Source organism: Pinus tabuliformis, chromosome 8, assembly GCF_031772625.1.
Source record: "Pinus tabuliformis cultivar Carrire ecotype Pingquan chromosome 8, CPIR1, whole genome shotgun sequence".
NCBI lineage: Eukaryota > Viridiplantae > Streptophyta > Pinopsida > Pinales > Pinaceae > Pinus > Pinus tabuliformis.
Window position 1 is genome coordinate 813141389 of NC_142294.1, and position 26720 is coordinate 813168108.

Here is a 26720-nt window from a genome sequence, read left to right on the forward strand (position 1 = left end):
TATAAGAATATTGTATTATAGTATAAACTAAGAGTTATATTTCTATTTATCTATATAATAATAATAATATCCATTTTTAAGGTCACAAGCAAGCTAGACACCAAATTGGTGTATGAGACCCCCTTGTTTGTGGGACAAGGTGGGTTATCTTATTATAATATTATAAACCATATATATATATATATATCACGTGTCGTTCATGGATACCCATGGTCACTAGGTAGCTGCTACGTCCATGGTAAGAACTGGGTAGATCACACCCCTCGGCCTATATCTAGACCTGACCCCAAGAGCTTGACTGTGTGACCTCCCGATTGGCGAGACACCGATTTGACCAGTTGTGTGACCTCCCGATTGGCGAGACACTGATTTGACCAGTTGTGTGACCGCCCGATTGGCGAGACACTGATTTGACTAGTTGAGCTAACTCTTGGGGCTTATTATAAACCCTATTATAGAAACATATTCACAATTTCATTTATGAATAATATAAATGGCATTTATATTAGAAAAAAAATTATAATATTAAAATAACAATATAAAAATAATATAATAATTAATTATAGTTTAATTATATCTAAATAGATAGTATATTGGAATAATATTTAGATTAGTAGTATTTTTATTATATAGATACATGCTTTATTTTGAAATATGATTTATAATATAATATTATATAAGAATATTGTATTATAGTATAAACTAAGAGTTATATTTTTATTTATCTATATATAATAATAATAATAATATCCATTTTTAAGGTCACACCCAAGCTAGAGACCAAATTGGTGCATGAGACCTCATTTTTAAGGTCACACCCAAGCTAGACACCAAATTGGTGTATGAGACCCACTTCAGCGCAGCTATTTGACTTTTAAGTCTACGAAGGCATACATACTCTACCCCCTCTCGTTTTGAATTTGTGACTTCTTAGGAGGAAACACATGCTCTTAACCATTAGGCCCACTCAAGCTGTATCATATGGCTTATAATATAATATTGTATTATTATATTAAGTTGTAAATTATATCCCAAAATAAATAAATATGCATATAATATCAAGTTTAATTTTAATTAATTTAAATTACTTTATTTTTAATTATATAAACTCAACATCAAACTATGTAATTGAATGTGGATATTGAAATATTTTATTTATGGTTAAAGATAAAAAAAAAAATTGTTATTAATATATTTTTATTTGAATCATAATATGTCAACTAAACATAGAATGCTTCATATATCATATAATATCAATTATATTCCTTTTACATCTCATTCAAATTATATTAAATATTAAAAAACTTAAATATCTCTTTAATATTAAAAAATAAATTCTTTTTCATTTAATTTCAATTACTTAATTTTTATTTTTATATAAAGTAAATACAAAATTACTTAATTTTTATTTTTATATAAAGTAAATACAAAATTAAAATAGAAATTAACATATTTTATTATTAGTATTATCTCGTCCTTCTTAAATATTATGTTAATTGACACTATGTAAAGCACCACAAAAATGGAAACTTGAAAATTTTGTTGTGTTTCCGGATTTAATCTCGAGTATTTAGAGTGTGCCCCATTTTAATATTACATATATATATTTATTTTAAGATTATAAATTATCTTTAAATATGTAGAGATACACTTCTATTATAACTCTTATTTATATTTTTATAAATATAAATATAAAAAATAATTTAAAGTTTATATTATAATTAAATTTTGATATTATATTATGAAGTATATATCTAAATAAAAATATATTTATGTAATTAAAAATATTATGTACAATTAGTTATTATAATATTTTATTATTATAATACTTTTTTAAGTTTAAAATTATTTATATATATATATATATATATATATATATATATATATAAAAAAGTGGAATTTACATTAACTAATATAATTTATAGTATTGCATACTTAAATATTATTAATTGTTAAAATATTTTATATATTTCTAGTTTATATTATAATGTTTTTGCCTAATATAATTCTCAATTATCTTTTCAAAAATTCAAATATCACTCCCATTTATATAATATAATTTATAATATTATTTTAAATTTATATTATATTTCAAACCCCCCACAAACACACATACACATATATAATCATCTTTTTTCTTAATATAACTCTCATTTGTTTTATCACTTGCCTTTATATAATATGATATATAATATTATTTTAAATTATAAATTATATTTCTCTCTCTCTATATATATATCAATTTTATGTCTACATAAAGTAATTTAGTTTGTTTTTTATGTAAATTTGATAAATTAGTTTGTTTTTATGTAAATTTGATAAAACAAAACTCTAGTGTGGACGTTGAAATTTTTTAGTTATTACTAACAATAAATTATTTTTTGTTATATTTTTATTTTAACTATTATATGTCAATTTAACATATAATAATTCACACATCACTCAAGATCAATTATATTATTTTTAAATTATTAAATACCTAAAAAATTACATATCTCTTTAATATTAAAAATAAATTATTTTTTCCCTTTACTTTCAATTATTTTATTTTTATTTCTAAATAAAGTAGATATAAAATTAAAGTGGAACTTAAAATATATTTTTAATAAAAAATGTTATTATTATTTTTAAATGTTTGTTATTATAACTATTATTCTATTATTTTTAAAGATAAATTAACTCACACCATGTAAAGCACCACCTCTCCACTTAATAGAAATTCAATATTTAAAACTTAGTTGTGTTTCATGATTTAATCTCCAATATCTCATGTACAAGCCGCAATCTTAATCTTACTATATATATATATATATATATATATATATATATATATATATATATATATAATTCTTAATTTATACTATAATTTAATATTATAATATTATATTCTAAATCATATTCCAAAATAAATATTTTCACTATTGAATGTAATGCTTCCATGTCTATGTGTTATGTGCATTACAAGTTGTAAGTGAGTATTCTAAGGTGTTATTATAGATGTGGTTGTTTACCATGTGTATGAGTCCTTGTTGTGTCATGTCGGAGTCATAGATCCACTTTTTTAGGATCTAGATTTGTCAAAGGCATGCATTTTCATTCTATGTGTGTAACCTTTGTGATCAATAAAAATATGAGAGTGATTTGTGTTGTGTGTAATTTTTCTTTCTTTCTATTTTGGAGATATGGTATGAGAGTTGGTAATGGGTTGACTCCCACAAGGGAGGGTTAGGAATATGTGAGGGACCCTCACTATTATTGTCTCCACTTAATATAAAGTCAATATTTAAAATTTAGTTGTGTTTCATGATTTAATCTCCAATATTTCATGTACAAGCCACAATCTTAATCTTGCTATATATATATATATATATATATATATATATATATATCTTAATTTATACTATAATTTAATATTATAATATTATATTCTAAATCATTTTCCAAAATAAACATCTTCAGTATTGAAAGTAATGCTTCCATGTTTGTGTGTCATGTGCACTACAAGTTGTAAGTGAGTATTCTAAGGTGTTATTATATAGATGTGGTTGTTTACCATGTGTATGAGTTCTTGTTGTGTCATGTCGGAGTCCTAGATCCACTTTTTTAGGATCCAATTTGTCAAAGGAATTAATTTTTATTCTATATGTGTAACCTTTGTGATCAATAAAAATATGAGAGTGATTCGTGTTGTGTGTAATTTTTCTTTCTTTCTATTTTGGAGATATGGTATGAGAGTTGGTAATGGGTTCACTCCCTCAAGGGATGGTTAGGAATATGTGAGGGATCCTCACTATTATTGTCTCCACTTAATAGAAATTCAATATTTAAAATTTAGTTGTGTTTCATGATTTAATCTCCAATATTTCATGTACAAGCCACAATCTTAATCTTACTTTATATATATATATATTTCTTAATTTATACTATAATTTTAATATTATAATAGTATATTCTAAATCATATTCCAAAATAAACATCTTTAGTATTGAAAGTAATGCTTCCATGTCTGTATGTAATGTGCATTACAAGTTGTAAGTGAGTATTCTAAGGTGTTATTATAGATGTGGTTGTTTACCATGTGTATGAGTTCTTGTTGTGTCATGTCGGAGTCATAGATCCACTTTTTTAGGATCCACATTTGTCAAAGGCATTAATTTTTATTCTATATGTGTAACCTTTGTGATCAATACAAATATGAGAGTGATTCATGTTGTGTGTAATTTTTCTTTCTTTCTATTTTGGAGATATGGTATGAGAGTTGGTAATGGGTTGACTCCCTCAAGGAGGGTTAGGAATATGTGAGGGATCCTCGCTATTATTGTTTCTCCACATATTAGTATAGATGGGTTAGGAATATGTGAGGGATCCTCACTATTATTGTTTCTCCACATATTAGTATAGATGTGTGAGAGTTTATTTTTATTGTGAGAATTGGTTTGTAATCATGTGTGTATAGACTTGCTTCTTGTTTTCAGTTTCTTCAAGCAGTCATTTAGTGTGAGAATTTTTGTCATCATGTGTGTATAGACTTGCTTGTTGTTTGTAGTTTCTTCACGTGTCATCACATCCTTACTATATGTAAAGTTTTGTTTCTCCTTATCTACCCCACTAAAGTTTTGTTTCTACTTATCTACCCCAAACCTCCAAAGGAGTATGTAAATTTTTGTTTCTCCTTATCTATCCCAGTAAAGTTTTGTTTCTACTTATCTACCCCAAACCTCCAAAGGAGTTAAATTCATGCGTTTATGGTTTTGTCAAAATTGTGTGTAGTGTCATATTATAAATCTGATTTTCAAGAATATATGTCAAAAGTGTCAAAATTGGATGGAAATCTCAATTTTTTACTTTTGTGTGTAAGAAGTTTTTGTTGCATTCTTGTTCCTATGTCAAATTTTGGAGTTTACATTTTAAACATATTGATTCTCACCAACTCAATAAGTGAGTGTGAGTTTTTTGGAATTGACAAGTCTAACAAATGCTATGTGAAGATGAGAAAAATACAAGATAAATATTGAACCACATGAACAACTTGACATATGATAAAGAGAGACGTGGTGACTTGTTTATGCCACTGTGACAACTCATAGTTTGGTGAGATGTCTTTGTCAAATAGTTTTCTATTTCTTTAAATTATGGTTATGAAAATAGTTTTCTATTTCTTTAAATTATGGTTATGAAAAGGGTTGGTGGCACTTAAACTAAAAGTCCTAAACATAAATTCTTGTGTGTTAAGTTGTTTTATCAACTTTTGAACACATTGAGTATCCAAATCTCCATCCTCACAACTCATATACACTCAAAAGCCCAATATCACAGTGATGGTGGTTGGTGAGCGATGGTGGTTGGTTATCACTAAAGCCCAATATCCAAGCGATGGTGGTTGGTCCATAGGATGGTTCATTACTTGACGACACTTATTGCGGAAGCCCCGACAATCTCATGTGTGGATATTGTTGATTTTGAAAAGTTCATCAATGATGATTAGAGCGAGTGACATGTTAAATTGGAGGTAAGTGACAACTTGAAGATCTGATGGTGAAAGAGCTAGAATGGATGTGAATGCTCATGAAGGCTAGGGAGACAAGGATTATTCTTGTTGTTTTAATATGCCTTTTCAATGTTTTCCATGTAGGTATTTGTTGTTTTGATATGCCTTTTCAATGTTTTCCATGTACGTATTAAGTGAGGGTGTCGGAAGTAATGCTTCTATTTCATGTGTCCAATGTGTATTAAAGTTGTGATTCTGTATTAAGAGGTGTTATTCTAGATATGGTTGTTTCCCATGTGTATGAGTTGTTGTTGTGGCATGTTCCAGTCATAGATACACTTTCTTACAATCTAAATTTGTCAAAACCACTAATTTGCAATTTGTGTTGTGTGCAGTTTTTTTTTACTTTCTATTTTTCTAATAATCAAAACAATTAAACTACAATTAATTAATTTTTTTGATATTAATATTATATTTTCTTTCTTAATATAAGTCTCTTATTTTATAAGATAAGAAAATATTATTTCATTTTATTATAAATTATATTCCAAAACAAATACATATCTATATAATATGAATTTGAACTTTGATTAATTTAAATTTTATATATATATATATTTGAAATAAACTATGTTATTAAATGTGGACATTGAAATATTTTATTTATGATTAAAATACAATTTTCTTTTATCAACATATATTTATTTTGACTATTATATATCAACTAAACATAAAATCACATATCAGCTATATTATATTTACATGTAATGTAATTTATTCCCAATCAAATAGGAAAGAAATTACATCTCTTTAATATTTTGAAAATAAATAATTTTATTTTAAAAATTAAAATGAAAAATAAATTATTTTATTAGTAACCAATTTTAATTTTTTTATTATTATTATTTTTTAATATTAATTATTATAAATATTATTGTATTATTTTTAATTACATCATGTAAAACACCACCTCTAGAGAACAAAAATTCAAAATTTAAAATTTGTTGGTATTTCAAGATTTATGGATTCCTGCAACTCCAAGATTTAAAATTTAGTGGTATTTGGACCTTTATTCCACTTTTGCTAAATTCAATATTTAAAATTAAGTGGTCTTTCAAGATTTATGGGACTTTGGTGGTATTTGGATCTTTATTGCACTTTTGCTAAATTCAATATTTAAAATTAGGTGGTCTTTCAAGATTTATGGGACTTCTAGAACTCCAGTGTTTAAAAATTGGTCCAATATTTAAAATTAGGTGGTCTTTCAAGATTTATGGGACTTCTAGAACTCCAGTGTTTAAAAATTGGTCTTTTAAGATTTATTGAACTCCTGCAAAAATTTAAGATTTAAAATTAGGTAGTCTTTCAAAATTTAACTCCAAGATTTAAAATTTGGTGGTCTTTAGACCTTTATTGCACTTTTGCTAAATTCAATATTTATAGTTAAGTGATCTTTCAAGATTTAAAATTTGGTGGTCTTTAGACCTTTATTGCACTTTTGCTAAATTCAATATTTATAATTAAGTGATCTTTCAAGATTTAAAATTTGGTGGTCTTTAGACCTTTATTGCACTTTTGCTAAATTCAATATTTTAAAGTTAAGTCATCTTTCAAGATTTATGAAACTTCTATAAATCCAAGATTAAAAAATTGGTCTTTCAAGATTTATTAAAGTCCTGCAAAATTTTAACATTTAAAATTAAGTAGTTTCAAAATTACTCTGGCAACTCCAAGATTTAGAAATTGGTGGTCTTTCAAGATTTATTGGACTCTTACAAAAAGTCAATATTTAAGTAATCTTTCAATATTTATTGAACTCCTGCACACTCATTGATCCTTGCACACTCACTGAACCTCAGCCTCCTCTCTTTCGTTCTTCATTTCTATTTATACCTTCACCTTGAGCCTCATCTCAATGAACCTTGCACACTCACTGAACCTCAGCCTCCTCTCTTTCGTTCTTCATTTCTATTTGTACCTTCACCTTGACGCTCATCTCATTTGTGATTCATTTCATTATTTCTGGAATTCCATTCCATTCCAGATTCATTTCTTTCTTTCTAGAATTTACAATTTTTATTTTTTTTTAATGTTCGCAGCTTCCAAGCTTATCCTAGTGTTGGGCATTTGCGTTTTTTCGCTCTTCTTCCTATCTCCTAGAACGACCATAGAAGCGGCCATCGCAGCACTAGGTAAAACATGACAAATCCAATTTGAAACAAAAATATAAAAGCAAAATCGGAACAAATTCCAGTTACACTATAAAAATAAAGAATAATCTAATAGTTTGTTATTAATAGGTGAAATTCTCTGATGTGGGAGTGTTTTTAGGACTTAGCAGGGGTCACAATAAGAGCGTTGTCCTTGGTGCTCACTCTTGTGATGAGAGCATACCTGTAACACCCCAAGTTGATTAATGAGATTATTAATTGAATTTGTTTTAGCAATAGATATTTTAAATGTTATTGTATTTTGATGAGAAGGGTGATATAGGGAGGGGAGAAGAACATAAAAAGGTTCATAGAGCTGCCTAGAATAAACCATTGGGAAAAACTTGCTCAATATGGTAGAGCAGAGAGTACAAAGATTGAACCCTGGACCAGAGTGGTGAGGCCCAGAGTACTCACTGAATTAATAGAAGGTGCTAGGTGGAGAGTGTGATGCGATTTCCAGACTAGTGGCTGGTCAACCAGAGAGTACAAAGATTGACGGTGGACCAGAGTGGTGAGGCGCATAGTACTCAGTGGAGCATAAAAATTAATAGAAGGTGCTAGGAGAAGAGTGGTGTAGGTGGAGAGTGTGGATGATATTTCCAGGCATAAAAATTAATAGAAGGTGCTAGGAGAAGAGTGGTGCTAGGTGGAGAGTGTGGATGAGATTTCCAGGCATAAAAATTAATAGAAGGTGCTAGGAGAAGAGTGGTGCTAGGTGGAGAGTGTGGATGAGATTTCCACACTAGTGGCTGGGAGGAGAGAGATTTCTAATATATATAGTTTTAGTTTTAGTTTTTAGTTTTAGAGGCTAAAAAACTAACTGACTGAGGTGCTAGGAGAAGAGTGGTGCTAGGTGGAGAGTGTGGATGCCATTTCCAGACCAGTGGCTGGGAGGAGACATTTCTAATATATATAGCTTTTAGAGGCTAAAAACTAACTGAGGTAGCAAGTTCTTTAAAAAGATTTATTGCTAAATTATAATTATTATTATATATAAACTATTATTATCTACTAGTAACTATTTTATGTATCAAAGCATTCATTGCTGTCTATTTATCATCATATAATAGCTATTAATTATAGAATAAATTAACATAATATAAACATCATACATAATAGCTATTAAAAATTATAGAATAAATTAACATAATACTAAACTGTAGTTGTAGTTGTTAATATTTGAATGGAAAAGTATATAAATAAGGTAGTAGGATAATTATTGAATTAACATCCCCTGAGTTTCTCAAATACTCAAGAGAAATGAATACTCCAAATAGTCAAATACTCAAGAGAGTAAGTATACTCCAAATAGCCTAATTGTATAAGCATACTTACAAGAACTCTAGAACACATTCTCCCGTTCATAACTATCATTACCGAAAAATAAATTTCACGATCGGATACAATATGTTGATAATCATGATTACCAACGAAACCAAAGGAGGAGGAAAAATAGTAAACAGTCATCATGGTATGGTAGCATCAAGAGAGCTTAATACATAAAAATTGTGTATCCAAACCGGATATAATGATTTTTGAGCCTTTCTTTCTAAATCTAGCACAGTTTAAGAAACCTAGTTCTTATATCCTTTATCAGAAGGAGAAAAAGGCATAAAGAGCTTAAGTCTTTAGCATATCATCACTAAGCCAAAACAAAACAATACTCTATTAATTAAACGTAAGAGCTAGATTTTGAAACTATGCCATCGACATTCTTGACCCCTCTCAAGCTGAATTTATAAACAATGAAAACAAGCGAAACAATTCGAAGTCCTTTAAATTCTTCAAGAATTACATTTCAAATATTGGAAATGATTGACAACCGTAGCTGATTAAATGTCTTAGCAAATAAGGCTAAGAAAAGCGGGTGTTTACTCATTATAACCCTAATGCCCTACCTGAGATAAACCCTCTAGGTAAAACTCATAACTTAATTACGATGAGAGACCAGAGACTTTGCTCCAACATGGAAAGCAGTGGGCACACTGTGAGTTCCTTAGCAAGTATAAATAGTGATTTTGAGTACTAGACCCTCCTGAATATGGCGTACGTGCATTTCAGAGAAGGTTAAACTAGTCATTGTTAAGTGAGGCCATAGCATGTGGCTCATACATGTAAACCTAACTTTAAACTAGAAGGGCCTTACCTGAATTAAGGGCATTACTTAGATGAGTCGCCCACCTACAAAAGAAGGTTAAAGCTCAGCTTCATAACCAAATTTCACCATACAAGAAATCTATAGCAAAATACCCATAAAAATCAAGAACTATGTTCGAATAACCTCCTTTAAATCCTATTATGGCAATTACTTACACGCTGCACTTGATTTGGATTACTTGCTGCCTTCAGCCATCTCCAAAACTCAAGTCATCCCTTCACAGCGGCAAGAAACCCTCACACTGTTCTTAAAGTCTTTCTATGACAGCCTCCCCTCCTCTCCTTTCTCGCACAACACCATAATGAGAGCCTAGCAGAGCACCATAACTAGAACTCTTGCAGAGCACCAAGAAACAGAGGAACGATAACAACAATGAGACCATCCGAGTTTGACGGGGGAAGCTGGTTAAGTTAAACCCTATCCAATCTCTACCGTTAAATTGCGAAGTGGAGATCAACAACGTGGAGCCATAACAAATGGCATGATCCCCCGAAGGTAATGTCCCACAGAGCAAATGCCTGCAGCGTGGAGCTACGGACAAGGGCCAACATAGCATAGAAATGCTTAAATTTATGTACACATTTATCTATAATGAGACTTTTTGGAAGCCTTTCAGGTGGGTTTTTCGATCAAAATCCGGCATCAATTTATTGGAATCGCAAGTTTGATAGCTAGTTTCTGCACAATCAAGGCATCCCAGGGGTTTTTCACGGTGCTGAATCCAAATATGCAGTTAAAAAACCATTTTAACTGCAACAAATCAAGATTTAACCTCAATTTCTTCCGCCGGATTCCGTCACCGGAATCTCCAAAAAGTCGCATTATAGACAACTCCAATTCAAATCTCCATACCTCCTAATTAATGTGTTTAATTACATTGAATAATATGTACACAAATGTGACAAGTCGTATACTTCGTATAAGTACAATAGTTAATGGTACGACACAATGCAACACATATTAAATAATATTTATTTATTTAGTTATTTAAGTTTTAGTTTAGATGTTACAAATGGTATGAGAGGTCACGTTCTTATGGTGAGATTTTTTGGCAACAAATGTGGAACCATGTGCTTGTGTTTTAACTAAATCAACTTATTTGTCAATATAGATAACATAAAGATCACACGAGCAAGGAAAAGAAAGTTCATCATGGAGAGGAACTCACCACCCGGAGCAACTTATGTGAATGCTAATCGAGATATTTGGATACACCTCGGCAAGGTATCTTCACAAGCTAATGCAACGTTACTAGTGAACCACTGTGCTTAGAACATGAAAGAATATTAAGATGTTTGTCAAATCGAAGAAATCAATGCCACCGTGACCCAAGTGTAGAAAATCGGGAAAAGACCCAAGCCGCTCAACTCAAAGACATAGAGAAGATGAAGAGGGATGCTTAGGTAATGTCTCCGACTAGCATAAAACCAAGAAACGAGAGTGAGAACAAAAGTCAGAACTACACGAGGAATTGAAGAAAATTAAACCTTCACTCTTTGAGGGAGAGTGCGAAGAGGCTGCAAAATCCTGTTTAATCGGTATGGGCAAGTACTTTGAGATTTATGAGTACACTAACAAATTGAAGACACGATTGGCGATTTATGAGTTAAGGGTAAAAACAACTCTCTTGTGGGAGGAAATCAAGACGGTAAGGAAAATTTATGAAGAACAAGTTACATGGAATGAATTTCAAAAACATTTAAAGGACAAATATCTAACTGAACGCTATTATGATGAAAAAGCAAAAGAATTCCACGAGTTAAGATTAGGAACCTTAACCATGGATGAATACGTGACGAGATTCACATCCTCACTATGCTATGTGCCTTACATGCAAAATGAAAAAGCTAAAATTCAGCGTTTCATTGGAAGATTACCAAACTTTATGAAGCAAAAGCTTGAATTTGACTACCCTAAGATAATGGATGATGCTCAATGGAAGGCCCACATTTGCTATCAGCAAATGAAACAGAAGAATGAAGGGCGAAAAGGAGGACTAAATAAGAAGGGTAAAAGCCTCATTCCAAATAGATACCCAAAATTTGCTAACCATAGGAATGCACAACAAAAGATATTCAACAAGTTTCCAGCCAGATATCAACCTAGAACTGCAAACTCTTAGAACACACCAGTAGAGGGAGTTACAAGATCGGCCAATGCTCAGCAATCAAAACCACTGCTATAGCGTTGGGGATTCAAAGAACCCCATTATTACAAAAATTGTCCACAACAAGCTAGAACATAATAGTTATCAATTATGAAAGAAGCATCCACAGTTGGGGAAGTGGCAAGGAGCATACCTAGAATTAATGCTGCCTTGGATGATCATCATGCCAAATTCCAAGCCACAATGATCAAATGTCAAGGTATGATTGCTAAGAAACATGTCTCTATTTTATTTTATCGAGGTGCTAGCTTAAGCTATGTTAGTCCTAAAGTGGTTGAAAGGTGTGAGCTAGTGAGCAGAAAATTTTCAAAAACTTGGCTAGTTCAGCTAGCCACTGGCACAAAGAGAAGTGTTAATGTCGAAATAAAATGTTGTCCCATAACCATTTCTAGACAACCTATTTATGTTGACCTTAATATACTTCACTTGTGTTCTTATGATATATTAATTGGGATGGACTCGTTGGAAAAATGTTGGTCCCTAATAGACTGTAAACAAAAAATTGTAAGTTTTATTTCAGAATCAAGTCAAAGGAAGGAATTACAAGGAATAAAAACCAACACCAAGCTCCATCCTATCACTCCCAATCAGTTAGGAAAATGCATTAGAAAAGGGTGTTGAATTTATGTCGTGCAGGTGGGATTTACAAACTCTAAAAATAAGATGACTTCACTAGAAAGTATTCCTATAATTCAAGACTTTCTAGATGTTTTTCTGGAAAACATTCTCGGTTTACCACCAAAGCTATATATTGATTTCACCATTGGGTTAATTCCGGGTGCAGACTCCATATCCAAAGCTCCTTATTGCATGAGCATACCTGAATTGACAGAGCTTAAAATGCAGTTACATGAGCTTCTAGATAAAAAAATATATTTTCCCCAGTGTATTCCCTTGGGGAGCTCCCATATTATTTGTACGGAAAAAGGATTGGACCCTGAGATTATGCATCGATTATCGGTAGCTAAACAGACTAACTATCAATAATAAGTACCCTTTACCACATATTGAACATCTATTTGATCAGGTACAAGGAGCTAAGGTATTCTCGAAAATCGATCTAAGATCCGAATAGCATCAGATAAGAATAAAAGATGACGATATTTACAAAATAGCCTTTTGTAATCGTTATTGTCATTACGAGTTTGTGGTATTTCCGTTTGGCCTTACAAACACTCCAACCACCTTTATGAGTCTCACGCATGGTATTTTCCAGCCTTACCTTGATAAACTTGTGCTAATTTTCATAGATGATATTTTAATATATTCTAAGAACTAGGAGGAGCACAAAGAAGACTTGAAAATAGTGTTACAGACATTAAGGGAAAATTAGTTGTATGCCAAATTTAGCAAGTATGATTTCTTCAAGGATCAAATCCAGTATTTGGGTCATGTTATGTCTGCAGAAAGCATTGCAGTATACCCAGAAAATATCAAAACGACTATGGAATGGATAGCCCCAAAGAATGTCATTGGTATCAGATCATTCTTGGGATCAGCCAAATATTATCGTAGATTCATTAGGGGGTTTTCAAAGATCACATTTCCAATGACCTCCTTACAGAGAAAGGAACACGCTTTCCAATGGATGGCATAGTGTTAGAAAATCTTTGAAAAACTAAAGCATCTACTCAGCACCGCACCAGTACTAAAAGTAGCAGATCTATAAAAGTATTTCATTATTTAAATGGATGCAAGTAAGGAGGGTGTTGGTGGGATGCTGACACGGGATGGAAAGGTGATTGCTTATGAATCTCGAAAGTTGAAGGAGTATGATCAATGATATTCATGCACTTAAAATGTGGTAGCATTACCTATTGGGGAAGAAATTTTTGCTGCTAACAAATCATAGAAGACTTACGAACTTATTCAACCAATCTACCTTAAATGCGTGACATGCCAGATGGACAACTTTCTTAAGCGAATTTGACATTGAAATGAATCATTTAAAAGGGAAATAAAACTATGTGGTTGAATCACTTAGAAGAAAATTAAATTGTATCTATGAGGTTCGAACGAGCCAAGTAAGTTTAAATATTCCTGAAATCATAAAGGAAGCAACTAGCAGAGATCCAGAGTGTACTTTCCTTTGGCAACAGACTAAAGAAGATCTGTTGAAAAAGGAAGAATCGGAATTTGGAATAAATCCCGATAATCTCTTCACTTTTAAAAACATAATTTATATTTCAAAGCAAAACTCGATTAAACTATTGATATTAGATGAGTTTTGATAAGAAACCTTGTGCTAGCCACTGTGGTTATCGGAAAATGTTTTCAGCCATCAAAAAATGGTACTTTTGGTCTACATTGAGGAACGATATTGCAGAATATTTTTCCAAATGTCTGGAGTGTTAACTCATGAAAGCGGAGCACCAAAATCCCGCCGAATTGTTACAACCATTGCCCATTTCAGAATGGAAATGGGAGACTATATCTTTAGATTTCATCACCGGTTTACCCCGCAGAAGGAACCAACATGATTCTATTATTGTGGTGGTAGACAAATTGAGTAAAACAACTCACTTCATACCTGTGAAATCCATATTTAAAACAATGGAAATTGTAGAGATATTTATGAAGTAGATATTTCGCTTACATGGGATACCCAATGTAGTGATTTTGGATAGGGATGTGAAATTTACATCCACGTTCTCAAAGACTCTCTTTGGAGGATTAAGTACTCAAATCCATTTTAGTACTGCCTACCATCATCAAACAGATGGGAATACTGAACATGTCAATCAGGTGTTAGAAGACATGCTACACATATTCGTGATGCAACAACCACACAAGTGGGAGGACTACCTCCATATAGTGGATTTTTCATATAATAATGGACATCACGAATCACATGAACGCTTTCGAGGTGTTGTATGGAATAAAGTTAGAGTACCCATAGATTGGAATAATCCAGTGAATAAGCTAGCACTCGGTCTTGACATGCTAGTAGAAATGGAGGAGGATGTTAAGAAATTGTGACAAAATTTAAGGGCGGCCTAGGATAGACACAAGGCGTATGCAGATAAAAAAAGAACTTATAGGGAATTTCAACCGAGAGATCATGTTTTACTAAGAGTGAAGCCCCAGAAAAGATCCTTGCAGTGGCGGGCTTGCGCTAAATTAGCACCCTGATACTGCACGTCTTTTCAAGTCTTGGAAAGAATTGGACCGGTGGCCTATAAGCTTGCGCTACAAAGCCACATTCGTGTCCACAATGTATTTCATCTATCTTTCCTAAAGAAATATGTGTATAACCCTCAACACTTTATTGATTGGAAAAATATTCATGTAAATGGTTTAATGGGTGTATATATATATATATATATATATATATATATATACACGAAAGTAATGGAGAATTGTTTTAAGGTGTAAGTCGAGCCAGAAGGAGAGTTCCTAGCAAAACCATTTTGTATAATTGATCAACGGGAAACCAAGTTGCAGAAGCGAGCCATCACCGAGGTTAAAGTGCAATGGAATCACTTTGGCCCAGAGGAGGTCACTTGGAAAGAGGACAAACTCATGTGAAAGGCTTATCTAACCTTGTTTCTTGAAAAGGAGGGGAACACTCGGGACAATGTTCCTCATATGCAGGGGGAGATGTAACACCCCAAGTTGCATAAAGATTACTGAGATCATTAAGTGAATTTCTTTTACTAAAAGATATTTCAAATGTTATTGTATTTTGATGAGAAATGTTAATTGATATAGGTTGAAGGGCCAAGAAACATATATGTTGTAATTACCTAAATTATAGGTAATAATACTTTAACAAAAAACTAAAACTGTTTTGTTTATTTAAAAGAAACGGTTGCCGAGAAACAAGTACCCTCTGCGTGAGAAGGGTGATATAGAGTGGGGAGAAGAGTAGAAAAGGATTCCTAGAGCTAGGTGGAATAAACGAGTGGGAAAAACACACTCAGTACAATTGAAAAGAGAGTTCGAAGATTGAGGCTGAACTGGAGTCGTGAGGCCCATAGTGCTGACTGCAACTCGACTAGATCTGGCATAAAAAAATAGAAGGTTCTTGGGGGAGAGTGAAGACGTGATTGACAGACTCGTAGCTGGGAGGAGAGACCTTTCAAATATATATATATATATATATATATATATATATATATATATTTTTACAGGCTAACAGATAACCAAGGTAGCAAGCTCTTTAAAAATATTTATTGCTGAATTGTAATTATGATTATATAGAGTAGCTACTAATTTCCACTTTACAGGTTAACAGATAACTGAAATAGTAGGCTCTTTAAAGATTTATTTCTAAACTATAAATGTGATTATGTATAGTAGCTATTAATGTCTATTTTATAGATTAGTAGACAATTGAGGTAGAAAGTTATCAAAGGATTCATTACTGAACAGTAAATATGATCATACATAGTAGTGATTAAGAATTATAGAATAGATTAATAAAATGATGAACTGTAGTTGTTAATATTTGGGTTCACAAGCATATAAATAAGGTAGTAGGCTAATTATTGAATTAACAGTGAGGGAGTTTCTCAAATACTCAAGAGAAGACGAATACTCCAAATAGTCGAACTATATAAATTATAAGCATGAAATAAAAGAGAAAATGAAGTCTAGAATGGTGTAAAGGTCAGAATACTTACAAGAGCTCTAGAATGCATTCTTGAGTTCATAACTATCATTACCGAAAAATAAATTTCACCACCATCCTGATACAATATGTCGATAATCATGATTACCAACGAAACCGAAAGAATAAGGAAAATAGTAAACAATCATCATGGTATGGTAGCATCAAGAGTCAGCTTAATACATAAAAATTGTGTATCGAAATGAGAGATAATTATTTTTGAGCCTTTCTTTCTAAATCTAGCATAGTTTAATAAACCTAGTTCTTACATCCTTTATCAGAATACCATACGCGAAGAAAAAGGCGTAGACAAATTAAGTCTTTTGCATATCATCTGTAATCCAAAACAAAACAATACTCTATTAATTAAATGTAACAGACAAACTTTGAAACTATGCCATCGGACAGCCAAATGATGACATTCTTGATCCCTCTCAAGTGGAATTTATAAACATTTAAAACAAGCAAAACAATTCAAGTTCCTTTAAATTCTTCAAGAGTTACATTTCAAATATTGGAAACGATTGACAGTTGTAGCTCATTAAGCATCTTAGCAAATAAAGGTTAAGAAAAGCCTCTGTCTATGCATTATTAAGCTAATGCACTACTGGAGATAAACCCTCTCCATAAAACCCTTAATAACTTAATTACAACGAGATACCAAAGAATTAGCTCCATCCTGAAATGTAGTGGGCTCAGTGTGAGTTCCTTGGCAAGTATAAATCATGATTTTGAGTCCTATACCCTCTTGAATATGGAATACCTGCATTTTAGAGAAGGTGAAACTAGTTATTGTTAACAGAGTCCATAGCTTGCGGCTCATACATATAAACATAACTTTAAAGGAGAAATGCCTTACCTGAATTAAGGGCATGGCTTCGATGAGTCGCCCACCTACAAAAGAAGGTTAAAGCTCAGCTTCATAACTGGATTTCACCATACAAGAAATCTAGAGTAAAATACCCATAAAAATCAAGAACTCAGTTCGAATAACATCCTTTAAATCATATTATGGAAATTACTTACCTGCGGAAGATGATTTGGAGTACTTCCTACCTTCCGCCATCTCCGAAACACCACAAGTCATCCATGCACAATGATAAGAAACCCTCAGACTGTTGTTAAATTAATTACCAATTTAATATGAGTCTTTCTTCTCAAGCAAGCGAAGTTTTAGAATGGCACAGTGAGGGGTTACCGACTCCGGTGGGTATGACGACCTCGCCTGTTCTCATTTCTCATAGAGCACTATAACTAGGGCCCCATAGAGCACCATAATGAGAACCCCTGCAGAGTAGTATGACGTAGACAACAACAATGACACCATTGGGGTTTGGTGCAGGGAGTTGGTTAGGATAAACCCTATCCAGTCTCTACCGTTAGATCGTGGAGTGGAGATCAATGATGGGGAGCCATAACATATGGCATGATCACCCCAAGGTACTGTCCCACGAAGAAGATTCCCACTGCATGGAGCTATGGACAAGGGCCAACACACCATATAAATGCGTAAAGTCATGTGGACATTTATCGAGGAGCATCCCAATTCAGATTTCCATACGTGCTAGTTAATGAGTGTTTAATTACACTCAATAATATGTACACAGAAGTCATGCGCCATATATTTCTGTTGTATAATCCCCCATATATATATATATATATATATATATATATATATATATATAGCACAATAGTTAATGGTACCATACAATGCAACGTATATTAAATACTAATTTTTTTAACTTTTAGTTTAGATGTTACACTACCGTGTTGTGGATGGTGTTGTTGTTCTACTTGTGGAGCTTCACGGTGTTTCTTAGTATGACGGTGTTGTTCGTGCACAGAATGGTGGTGCACTAGAGAGGGATCCATGCTACCGTTGGTGCTACACTTTAATGACTTTTTTTATAATAAGAAGTGGTCACTTTGATTACTAGGTTGGCCATTGCACTTTAATGACTGTGTTTATAATAAGCATAGGTCATTTTGATTAACATTGTAAATTACTTTGGTTCTATCAATGGTCAAATGTCTAGAAATGAAAATTTTTAGATTATTTATCATTTATCAAGTAATAAATATGTGGAAATGTTCAAAAATTAATAAAATTAGCAGTCAAAGCAGACATGGATCCACCATTTGGTGTTTGACTGGGCTGTGACCTTAAAATATATATATATATATATATATATATATATATATATATATATATATATATATATATTATATATGGTTGGTGAATGATGTATGGTTTTTGGCATGTGGTATTGATGAACCATGATGTTGACCCATCTTATAGTATGGTTAATAATACCCATGGTAAATTTGAGTGAGTATTCATGGTTAAAAATCGTGTTATATTGCAACTATTATTTTGACTCTCAAATGAGAGATGGTTTTTGGGCATGTGGTAATGATGACCCATTGTATTGGACCATGGTATGGTATGGCTAATAATATCCATGGTAAAGTGGAGGGGCATATCTATGGTTAAAATTCTCGTTATATTGTAAGGATTAACCTTGTATGTGCTTATTAGTTAAATTTAAATATGGTTACAAAATTATTAGTTTAATTTGTATGGTAAAATGGATTTTAATTAATAGCTATTATTTATATCTTGTATATTTTAATGTGATAGAGGGTAAATATATCTAGAGAGTAATTCTTTTTTTTTTTTAATTTAATCCAAAATATGTTATAAAATTAAATTCAAATAAAATATTAATAAAATATTTTGATTGTGAAATGAGACATGATTTTTGGACATGTGGTATTGATGAACCATGGTATTGTAAGAGAAACCTCTTTTCAATTTACTAATATCCATGGCAAAGTGGGTGTGCATATCCATGATTAAACACACTGTTATATTGTAAGCTTATTGTGAGTATTAAATTTTTTATGTGATTATTAATTAAATAAAAATATGGTTATATAATGATTATTATATTTTATAAGGTAAAATGAATTTTAACTTATTGTTGCTAATTATATGTTACATATTTTAATGTAATTTTTATATTATGATTTTTTTATGTAATTTTATTAATAAAAACAAAATTTTAACAAATTGAATTCTATTATTTTTATTACTTTTAACATTTTAGGGACACTACAACATCTCCCCCTTCTAGTTTCTCTGTTACTTTTGACGGGCATAAAAATATTTACCAATACTTTACTTATTATAAATTGAGACATATTAATGTAAATTAAGACATGTAAAAATGTTTACAAACTTTCTTACATTATCCCTACACATCACCTCTATACTATTTACCAATCCTTTACTTATTATAAATTGAAACATATTAATATAAATTCAACATATTAAGCAAACATGTAAAATGTTTACAAACTTTCTTATATTATAACTACACATCACCCCATCATGACCATTTTAGTGACTCATTTAATAATTGTTTAAATGCTTATTTATGGTTTATTAATTGGCCATTTTCGTGACAAGATCATGACCATTTTAGTGAGTGATTTAATAATTGTTTAAATGTTTATTTATGGTTTATTAATTGTTTGGAGGTTTATTTGTGTCTTCTACAAAGAACTATGAATACTTTATTCTTATTATAGTTTTCTATTTAGAATCAAGGTAGGGTGTGCAATGGGAAGAAAGTCAAGCGAGATTAAAAAAGTATAAAATTTTGAATATTAAAGAGAGATATATGATTCATAATTTCAAAAATCTTATTTTCGACTTGAAATTGTTAATATTGAAATATTTTTTATTTTATTTTTATATTGTTACTTTTGCTATTTTCTTTGATATTTGTTAGGTTTCATGTATATATTTGTTATTTGTTAGATAGTGAAATATTTTACTTAATGTGTTTTAAATGTACGAATTCTATATTAAGAACTAAAATAATTATATATTTACAACATATGAATAATTAGAAAGTAGTATCTTGTTATCTATATAGATATAAAATCGATATAAAATTATTCTATTTAAGAAAAATATTGAGATATTTATTTATGGTTAACATTTTTTTGTTATTAATATTTGTTTTTTAATATTATATGTATACTTTATGTTTAGCATTCTTAGTTCTAACATTACACATTTCAATTCCATGTTGAGTCAATGAGGAATTACACAGGTCCGTCGCACTAAAAACATGATGCAATTATAGAGGAAATTAGAGATATTTCACTATAAAATACTTTATTTCTATATATAAACATAATATAAAATTAAGGTTAACATTGAAGTTCCCCTCATCTTGTGTTCGCCGAAGGAAAGGTAGGGAGGGGCATAATGCCACCACCCCAATATGCATTAATGGACTAGGCATGACACTGCACCCCACCAATATTATTTATTACTAGTCACACTTAGTATGAGAAATTGTTGGAAATTGAATGGAGCAATTTCATTTCAAGTAATTGGGTTAAATGCTTTTTTAGATGTTTCTCAGTCTCATCCATGACTTTTAATATTTAGGATCCATGGTCACTTATTGGCCATGTTCTTATTGCACAAAATGTCACATATCTGGAAAAGAGGAGAAATTTGGTTTCATGGTCTTTCATGACACCAGAGAGGCGATCTCCTTACAATACCACCAGCTCAAACACATTATCGTTCTTTATGGTGAAATATTTCTCCTACAACAACCAATATGAGAAGATATTTTCTCCCATGGTCTATTTATTGGGGCTTGTGAGCTATTTTTTTCAATCACCTAATGTTTGGCTTAGAGTGGAAGCTTTGTTTTAGTGAATTTTTCTTTGGCTCTCCTCCACATAAGGTTTTATCTCTTGTATCCTTTTCTTCTTATTTTCACTTTTACTAATTGAAATATTATAAATGTGTATGTAGGTTCCTTAATTTTCTCAAATTTCCACTCATACCCCTACATATCATTCACCATCATTCATTATTATCCCATAGTTTCTCCACCATTATCATCACATTTTGCCCATGTTTATTATTTATATTACATTGAATGGGGAACTTCCATCATCAATATAACCAATTAACATTGATCATCACCTCCCTCCACCACCTTAGCCATTCTATCCACCAAAAAAGGTTGCATCCATGGACCATTCAAGAGCCCCCTCCTACCCCTGTCCTCCCACAACCATTTTTACAATCTGTTGTAGCGGCTACAACCACCCTCCAAAATTTTGGCCTGCACCCAAATTCGGAGCCTCCCTTGAGATTTTCACTTGATGGTTGCATACACTTAGGTTCACACCGTGAGCTCGTGTGAACCTTCACACCCACCTTGCTTGTTCATTCCACCAAAGCTTTTGTATGTTGATGTCAATATCTTGCTTGTGACCATGTTCTGGCCGAGCTCAAGGTCTTTGCTTTGTGTGTACATGTTATATTTGCTATGAAAGAATTTGTTGCACGCACAAACGGAGTCCCATTCATTGTCACGCAAGCATCATCAAGGTCGATCAACAATCAATCACAAGTGTCATGCTTGTCACTTACATCGTCGATCAATTATGTTGAACATGTGTTTTTGGATGGTTTGATTCATCTCATCATCGAGTCATGTAACTGTGTGTTTAAAGGATCACATATGCATCTCTGGCTCATTCACACACTTAGTCATTTTTCTTGAGTTTAGATGACTCGACTCCCCTCTAACACCTCGACCATCACCCTTCCATCGACTAGATCGACTGCCACCCAAAAAAACATAGAACCACCAAGCAAGTCATTTCATGTTGCGCTACCCGCAAAAAATTCAATCAATATTCATGCTGGTCACCGGTGAGTTGGACCCGATAGCCACCTGGGGACTAGCTCCCCTCAAAAATTACATAGAGGCTGTTGACCTTACCCACTCTGTCGACTGAAGAAATTTTTTAGATAGGCCGGACAGACAACTAGTGCCCATCCTTGTCTCCCTCAAAAAATTGCATAGTTTTTCCACCCAGTCCTCTTGATAGTCGGCCAACACCTTATCCAGAAAATTGCTCAGTTTTCATGAGCAGGACCTCTACTGTCCTGCAGCTCGCTCACCTTAGAAATAGCACAGAGATGATCGGCAGGCTGACCTCCGAGCATGAGTGCAATTTCTTTCACCAACAGCAGACTACTAGTTCCCTCTAGGAATTAAGCAGTTTCTGTTGCCAAGCTCCGACAACTGACTACCAGTTCCCTCTAGGAATTGCGTAGTTTCTGCTCCAAGTTACTAAGAAGTGAGCTATGAGTTCACTCCATGAATTGTGCAGTTTTGGATTCTAGGCTCCCAACCAGTTCCTCCAAAAGACTGTGAAAATCATGTCTACCAGTCTTCCCTGCAACCCGGCCTGTTCCTCCAAGAAATTGAAAATTTTGCTCTCAAGGCCCCACTGCCCGCTTGTTATGAAAAATGTGCAAATTTGGTTTGCCTTGCCTTCCCACAGCCGGGACTGTTCCTCCCATAATTTGCGTAGTTTTTCGCTATAGCTGAGCAAGACCTCGCGAAGAGTCACTATCGAACAAAATTTCCCATCTTCATCACTAAGTGACCCTTGTGCAGTTTTCATCAGCACTGGCCAGAGCCATCATCCTGCCTCACAACATTGTTTCCTCTCCCAGGCGCCTACATCTGAAATGATCATGTGTCATGGTAGACTAGGAGGTTATTGGATTTGATGTTGTCTCGTCATGATTTACTTTAGGTACAGGTACACCAACAAACATGGTGCGATGACGAATGGGATGAACGAAGGGAGCACATGCAGAAGGACAGGTTTACCAATGGACAAATGAATGATGCATGCAAAGAGATGTGCTCACAAATAGATGATCATGAAAATATGTGTTTGCGAACAAACAAATGAGAAAACATGTAAGATGTGCTCACGGATGAATGTATGAACATGAACCTTTCATGAATAGACAAACTTGTAAAGCCTTCCAACATACAAGCAAGGAGAGATGTTCCAAAGGAACACCAAGCGAACCAATGACCATCGAAGACTCCGTGCACCTTGCCATGTGGAAGTGAGGTTGTGACACACCATGAAAATATCCACCACCAAGAAACATTGTAGCTTGACATGCACTCCAACATCAGCACAAATGTACCAGCATTGTCATGTCGAGTCGTGTCATGAGTCATGTCATCCACATCTCTACTGTGGGCCATGTTGTCAATCAATGTCATGTAATGTGGAAGTCCAAGAGACCCACTTGTTGTACAAAGAGTCATGTAAAGTAGAAAAGTCATGGAAGTCAAATAGTCATGAGGGTAGTTGAACAACCACAAGGGTCAGTTTCACCCTTGGCTATAAATAACCGCTCATTTGTATATGCAAAGGAATGTTCACCTCAGCTCCTCCCACATAGCCAAGAGAGTCTGCAATCTTTTCTTTGAGAAGTAAGTAGTGGCTCCAACACCCCGCGCATGGGGTTAGTGATGTATGGTGTAACGATGTGTCTTCGAACTTTTAGTTAATTGAGAAGCCTGCTAACATGCCAGCACATTTTCACACATGTATTGTAACTGTTGTAAGAATAATCTTGAACACTTATAATGCATATTACTTTAACCTATGCTGAACACTTCAACTTATTTCACTTGTTGTAATGCATAATATGTTAATGAAAATTTGATATATATGTTGTTAACACTATCTCGCCTGTGGTAGCCATCTCCTTGGACATGAGATAGACCTTTCACATAAAACTTGATGTAACAATCGTTACCCTCGTGCGGACTCATCCGCTAAGTGTTGTACATGTTATCTTCCCTTGTGTTTTGTGACTGCCGTATTCGTGTGGACTACTCCTCCAGAAGCTATGCACGTCTTGTTGTGTTGTGTGTTCCTATCAGAGTTGGAGCTTCCTCCCAACCGACTTGGGACTCACTGTCATTGACAAAAGTAAAACTAGCAATCACAAGGCACGTGAACCTCACTTCTCGAACACAAAGCATACCACTCTCTTGTGCTGACAAGAAAGAGTTGAGGGAAATCTTTAAGACAATGGAAATCGGGCCATCATACCGGATGGGACTCCCACACCAAATGGTGTGAGGTCTAATTTGGACTTCATACCGGGGTTATCCTTTGAATATTAGAGGGTCCAGCACCGTCAACATTTCTGGTGCTAGAAGGAGGGTAGCGAGTTGTATATGGATGAACATCCTCTCACACTCATTCATTAACCATCTGGTCAAGGCAATAACTCGCACTCCTTCTCACCTACACATGAATTTGCAGTTGGTTACTCCACACCACCCTGGATTTAACATGACATTTCGTATCAACAACTTTGCTCCGTTCATCCCATCACCTGTGAGTTCATGAAAGTAGTCGGACTGATTTGAGGAACACTACATCTTCCATATGCATCAAGGAAGCCAAAAGCCACTCCCACAAGATTTGTTGTATCATTGGTGGAAGAAGTAGTCCTTGCCACACTATTGAAGCTGGAGAGGAACCTCTCCTCTTCTGGCAAGGTGAACAAGACACTCTTGTGACCTTGTGATCAAACTCTGCTACATGATGTGGAGGAGAGGGCAGTGGAGGAGGCAGAGGTGGAGATGAACCAACAAAATCAGAGCTGGAACCATTAGATTCCAAGGAAGAGGATGAGGACGAAGAAGAGATGGCTGACCCAAATTTGGAATGGATGACTGAGGGACCATTAGCACTCCCAATTGTTCTACACAAGACGTCGAAGTGAGCAGAGAGAATCAACATCAAGTTCAACCCTAATAGCACGTTGAAGGTAGAAGACCACTTGGAGAACATCTACCTACAATTTCATGGTATCATATCCTTCCACCAAAATCTATACAGAACTAGGGTGCATTCAAACGCATGTTCCTTGAAAAAAAATTTGATGACAAGACCCCAGCCTCAAGATGGAGGGAAAAGAAAAGGTAAAATATTTCAACAAGACTTTTACACGCATATTGAACAAGTTTTCAGTGGACATTAAACCTCATGAACCCGTCACTGTTGATTACTACACATCCACTTCCAACTAGCATTGCGTAGTACATCAAGCAAGATGCAAAACCAACACTCTTAGAAAGTTGCGAAGAGGCTATTTCTATCAAGAAAGACTTGTGCGTGATTGGAGTCATTAAGGATGATGAACCAGCAAAGGACTCCAAAGACAAGAGTAGGAAGTCCCAAGTGACGGAGAGCAAGGGTAGAGACAAGGAAGCAACTGACATTGAAACCCTCACTCACCTCATCAAGAACTTGACAATGGAAGTGTCCGAGCTTAAACAACAGAAAACAGACACATCTGCAGGTAGCCATCCTCCTAGGTTTAGACAGGCAAGCACCTTATCACGAAGCAACCAGTTCGCTCCAAAAACTGTGCAGAAACCTGTGCTCTAGGTTAAACAGTGCACAGATCCTAAGTTATGTTCTTTCCATGAAGAACATCACCCTGATAACTCTTGCTTGGATTGGAAGGGAGTCACAAGCTTTGTTTGTAACCATACACTCGATGTGGAGAGAAATATGCACGAGAAGCTGCAAGACATTGATTATGATGAATAGGTTGTACCTAATGAAGCATTAAGTTATGGGCATGTGGTGAACGCATATTGGTGCTCACAAGTAATGATGAAGACGAACACCAAGATGCAGCCCCAAAAGAAAAATGATCACTACAATATTAGGAGTAGAGGGGCTCCGCTTACACTTGGGGAAGCACAAGAAAAAATGAGACTGCTGATGAGGAAGGTTGATCCACTAGTTGCCCCAAAGTAGAAAACACAAAACAAGTCTGGGAAGACAGTGACGGATAATAATACATCCAGAAGTAACAAGCTGCAGAACACTCCGTCGAATGACAGGAACATCCATTCTACCTTGGACACCTCGGTGAGTTTGCCACTTCTAGACTACAACATTGTTGATGACACTAAGAAAAATCAAGTGAACATCAGTTTGTTCGAGTTAGCTAAGATCGAGAGTTAGTGAGACATCCTACTACGTGCATTGGGACAAATAGAAATAGCCAGCGCAACCTCTACCAGCAAGGGAGAAATCATAGTTCCCATATCACTTTCTACTGTTCTCAACACGCTTTGGATCAAAGAAGAAAACTCAAGTTTCCCTTCATTTGTACTATATTTTGA

The 26720-nt window shown here is 33.6% G+C and overlaps 2 long non-coding RNA genes across 4 annotated transcripts; both read right to left on the bottom strand.

Annotated features, from left to right (window-relative positions):
• Nucleotides 1–9743: 9743 nt before the first annotated feature.
• Nucleotides 9744–10246, bottom strand: LOC149238052 (uncharacterized). The gene is made up of 2 exons (XR_016245335.1): nt 10015–10246; nt 9744–9882 (listed from the first exon to the last, which is right to left on the bottom strand). It is a non-coding gene; the product is annotated as an uncharacterized LOC149238052 (long non-coding RNA).
• A 6846-nt stretch (nt 10247–17092) lies between these two features.
• On the bottom strand, nt 17093–18029 carry LOC149238053 (uncharacterized). 3 transcript variants are annotated; one of them, XR_016245337.1, is made up of 3 exons: nt 17837–18029; nt 17665–17704; nt 17093–17401 (listed from the first exon to the last, which is right to left on the bottom strand). It is a non-coding gene; the product is annotated as an uncharacterized LOC149238053 (long non-coding RNA). The 3 variants fall into 3 exon arrangements; XR_016245338.1 differs by having other exon boundaries at nt 17093–17532; XR_016245336.1 differs by adding an exon at nt 17498–17532 and having other exon boundaries at nt 17665–18029.
• Between the last annotated feature and the right edge of the window lie 8691 nt (nt 18030–26720).